The sequence below is a fragment of the Sipha flava genome, unplaced genomic scaffold, assembly GCF_003268045.1.
Source record: "Sipha flava isolate LNK unplaced genomic scaffold, YSA_version1 121_pilon_pilon, whole genome shotgun sequence".
In the NCBI taxonomy this organism is placed as follows: Eukaryota; Metazoa; Arthropoda; class Insecta; order Hemiptera; family Aphididae; genus Sipha; species Sipha flava.
In genome coordinates, this window is record NW_020271747.1 from 179240 (window position 1) to 184885 (window position 5646).

The following is a 5646-nucleotide window of genomic DNA, read 5'->3' on the forward strand; positions in this document are numbered from 1 at the left end:
CTTCAATTTCCAATTAGATTGGGATTTGCGATGACTATTAATAAGTCTCAAGGCCAAACGATGTCTGTTTGTGGCTTATATTTGATCACTTCATATTTTTCATACGGACAATTATACGTGGCGTGTACTCGAACCAACCAGTTTGTTTATGTTGGCAAAAGATGAGATAACAAAAAATATTGTACATTCTGTTGCATTAAGGAATTTATATTGTTTTTTTACTAATATTGTCATAATTAGCGATTTATATAATTTTAAATGATCAATTTTAATGAATTATTAAAAAAAATAAATGTTTGATATTTTTTCATTTTTATATTACGTCACCGTTCACAGCACTCGAAATACCTCTTCCACTTATATACCACATCCTTACACACCTATATTAAATTGGTTTTTTTTTCTAGTAAAATATTCACTAGAAATAATTTAAATGACAAAACAACGTTTGTCGGGTCAGCTATTAAATTATATAAATTAGCGATCATGCGACCGTTATCGGCATGGTAGCGATGTGTGATCTATATATCTATTATAGCTTCAACAATAAGTTTATAGTCCATTGTATATTTTTGTACAAAGAAAACATTAAAACACATTAAAAATGATATAAAAATAACTGATATTGGATGATGGTTGTTCGATGATGTTGACAGGCGAGAATATTTGTATATTTACAATTATTCGATTATGTAGGTAAATATTGTAAAAAAAACACATTTTAAACTCAAATGTACTTTACTTTCACCGGTCATTGACGTAATTTACCAAGACCGGTGGTAAGTGATAATACATTGGTTGTTTTACCATAGATACTATTTAAAAATGATTTATTATTGGTGGGTGTTTTATTTTTTATTTTAGGTACTTAATCGAAAGAAATGTTAGGTTAATGAACAAAAGGAACAAAATATGTCTATACTATAAATTATTTATCTGTTTAGTTCTTCTGCATTGCAAACAAACTGTTTAGCATCACATCCAATTCTGCATCGATCGAAGCCACGAAGGCCAAATATTCAATTGTCCTGCGACTTAACGAAGAGTTATTTTCCTATTGTAGTGAGCAGAACAGGGATCAAGTTCTGAACCGCTGTACACTAATACAAAAATATTTATTATACTGACGGCTTTTGACAGCTTCGCTTGGACCGTAGATATGTTGGAGTCACAAAGTCAATAATAAGTTTGTTTAAAAGTAATATTTATTATAACACATAAAATATAAACATAAGTACAAATAATGGTTAAGTAAATTTGAGGACAGAACATAAAAGTCTGCTCGAGAAGATAAGTGTTTGAACACTAGAGCTGGCGGCGATGTGAAGCGCGTGGGCTACACGACCAGATAGTTTTCGAGGCTGAGTTCCGATAACTAATTATTTCTAAAACAATTATACTAACAATAGTCGTATTTATATGAAAGAGTAAACGCTGTTATACTTTTCTTACACATGCATACGAAACTTGGATACGGATGTAATAGAGAGTTTTTTGACTATTAAATAATAGTTGCCAAAAAGGATTCCTAGGAATAGGTCATGTCTATTAGAACATGTGTAGATGGATAACCTCGAGTTGAGTCCTAAATTTTAAAAATAGTATGAATTGGGTCCGAACGTATTTTATCGAGTATATGAGTTGGGTCCCTATATATGTTATCGACTACATGAGTTGGGTCCAGCTTATTAGCGATACCCAGAAGACACCATGTGGAGGTTAGCTAGAAAGTCTTCCAAAAAATTTGGTTTATATTATACAATGGTAACGGTCTGATGTAAACATTATTAAAATATTAAAATTATTAGTCAATTAGAATTTTTTTTGTGTGAAAAATGATTGAGTTGGCTTGATTTTAGATAAAATTTTAATTTATTTTTACTTTTATCACTAGTAGTTTATTTATAATTATATAGATTAAATTACGGAAGAAATTTAAGACGCACATCTTTAATTGGGAAGACATGAGTTGGGTAATTAAGGTAACAACCAGATAAAATCAACCGTGGACCCAATTCATGTATTATCAAATGTGACCATGGACCCAATTCGAGTATTATTAATTAATACCGCGGACCCAACTCGAGAGACGGCCGTTGCATCATCAACCGGAACGGTACCACTGTCCTTGGCTGTGGACCAGTGGTTGGCTGTCGGCTAAGGTGCTGGTAGACGACGGTCGAGTGACGACGACTGCGAACACCACGATGGTCGATCAACACTAGTTGCGGTCACGTACCCCGGTGCTGCGGCAGTCAACCGGGGTACGTCGCCACTGCCGCCGTCGTACAAATACCGGCTGACACGTCACGTACGACACGGTCACCGTTGTTCGGGTATTCACTGCTGACCGGAGCCGGTACCATAGGCAGTAATATTCGCGGTGCAAACGGTACGATCTTTTTTTTTTTTTCCGCTCTCCATCCCTATCCGTTCGGGGATGAGTATAGTGAATCAACGGCGGAATCGTCGGACCTGGACAGCGGCGGAAACGGGGTTGAAGATGACGACGTGATGGTAGCATCACCGTTGGACCTGAACGACAACGGGGGCGAAACCGAAGTCGACGATGAAGCGGTGGCACTACCGTTAGACCTGAGCGCCATCGGTACGAGCGAGGTTCGTTCGTACGATCAGCTGTTTGACGGTATCCATTACGTCCGTCATGAAGATTTCGGATCGCCGACGCCCGTTTTCTGCCTGTTCAATGTCCGCGGCCAGTGTCCGTTTCTGACCGGTCACGATATGCTCGTTTTGTGCCACGCGCACCGCGGACGGTCGCAGATGATGGCGGCGATGGTACGCGGCTATCCGCCACCGTACCCGGTCGACGGTTCCGGCAACTACGTGACCGCCGACGGTCAACACCGACTATAGTCGTATACGACGACTATAACTACGATGAGTCGCTTGGCTACGAGTGGGCGCCGTACGTCCTCCCGACGTACCGACCGGTGCAACATCCCGGTACGTGGTTCACCCCGTTTATATGCACCAACTGTCGATTCACGTCCAACCGTTGAGCTGTTATTTTATATACTTATAAATTATTTATTTTTGCTATCTATCTATTATATAAAATTGTAAGGGGTTTTCTACGACCGCGCTAACCGAGAAAACTACAGAAATGATTTGGTTAAAATTTTTTACTGTTGTACCCGACACTCTGCTGAAGGTTTTAGTACCACTTTTGTCAATAAAAAATAAGTATAAAGTTCTTGAAAAATCAAAAAATTGATTAATTCATTATTATTATTATTATATTATTAATTATAGATTAATTAATAACCCGGTGTGCAATAGTGAGACTTTCACTACTATGTGATATTCTGTTTAGATCTCAAATGTGACCTCCCCATTTTATATCCATTAACCATCTCATGAGCATCACTAAAAACTTATCACAAAAAAGACTTCCATACGTAGGCACATTTAGATTGAACATGTAATATAAATTATTAATCTGTATGCGAAGTACTGTTTGGGTCCCAAAATTGACTACACATTTCAATTTCTATGTGTCATCGCATGAAGTTCGGGATAATCTAGTTACATTAAGGACTTCCATGCGTAGTTCAGTTTGTAATGAGTAATTGTTAAGCAAAACATAAAAGACCAAAATATATGTTTATAACGTTTTCTTGTGGTAAATTATTTATTATTTATTATTTATTAATGAAACATAATTTGAAATACCAAACTTTTTTTTGCCGAACCCTTTAGAGATAATAAAAATGATCGCGGACCCCTTAGTAAAAATAAAAATTAAAAAAAAATAATATATAATAATACTTCGTAAATTTTAAATTTACTATCGCAGACCCCCTCCGGTATACATGCGGAGCCCTACGGTTTCGTGGATCACAGTTTAAGAAACACTGAGGTCCATATCCCCGGCATTCCCACTTTGACATTTCATTAAAAAACCCGGGGCGATCGTTTGTACTCGGTTTGTACCGGTTTCTACCGCAAAATTCATTATTTGTACCGAAACCCTTAAAAAGTTTCAAACGTTTTAAGTTGAGTTAAGTTTTAAGTGCCAGCACTCCCACTTTGAGCGTTAATATAAAAAAATGGGTAATTGTCTTTATTTAGAAGAATTGCGATTAATTAAAAATGTTGTATATTATTTGTGAAATTATTCCTGTAAATAATAATTTTACTATTAAACAACTAATGACAAAATTTAAATAACAACAAAAATACATACAAAATGATATGTCACATAAAGATTGTAAAATAAAAAAATATTCGGGTTTCGGGTTAAAACCGATATTTTATTCGGGTTTTGGTTAATTCGGGTATTTAAAAAAGAATCATTCGGGTTATATGGATTTTGGTGTTTGATTTTTAAAGGGTTTTTAGGGGTGTTACGGGTTCGGGTTAGTTCTGGTGCAAAGCCATGATTTTAATTTTAATTTTAATTAATTTTAAATTTAATTACAAGTATACTTATACAGTTTTACATTATTAAACCATGATTGATGGATGAACCAGTTTAGTTCAACTCATTTTACGTTGTACATTTTCAGGATGATTTACTGTAAGCCTAAAAATATAAGTTTAAATCGATGAATCAGTGAATATGAATTAGTAGACTTGACTGTAGCTGCCTATTTCAAAATGTGGTTTAATTGATTTGATATTGAAAATAACATATATTTAGTCTACAATTTTGAATATTTCTGTTAAGTGGACATATATTATTTTTATAGTATGAAAACTAGAAGTATTTTATAAGTATTCGGAATACTTTTAAAGTATTCTAAATAATGTACTCGGAATATAATTTGTATTAAGTATTTGAATACATATTCGGAATATTATTTTTTGTAAGTATTCGAGTATTTATTCTATATACTTTTAAAAAGTATTTTACCCAAGTCTGATTGTGGTTATTTGAGGACATTGTTCCTAGTTTCTTCCAACTACTACGGGAGATTAGATGCACTTTTAAATACACTTTTTCTCGTAAGCAGACTTGGGTAAAATATTTTTTAAAAGTATTTAATTTGTTGAATGTCTATTCGTGCACAAATGTACACTACATAAAGTCATCATCTTAAATTATTAATTATACAAAATATACAATAATTAAAAAGGGTCAGTAGTCAGTAAGTTGGGCAATTAATGTTTGTATTGTTGTTAATTGTTTTCATATTATTATTTGTAAACATTGCCAAAGTTGTAAATGGCTGCCAGCGTCATTGATAAGAAGAAGTCGGTTATCTAGTTATTATACATATCTGTGACATTCAAGCAGTTTTATGGAAGCTAAATTACATTTCAGCCCACTGTGCGGCAGTTGGGCCATAACGTCCATTAGCCGCACTCCGATACTCGTAAGTTATTTTATGTATTTATGTATTAATTCTCAATAATATTTTTAGCCGATCTACATTTATTATTAACATTAAGATCCGTTCCTTTTTATACTCCCGGACTACGGTTAAATATATTCAAAAGGACCAGAAAACCTTCCCTGAATATCACTTACCATGGTATATGGAGACCAAAAAAAATATCACAAAATATGTTGATAACCAGAAATGCTGTGTAAAACTATAATATTGTATCTACTGATGAACGGGACATAAATTAACAAACGCACAAGTGAGAATGAATAAGATTCAGATTTATATATTT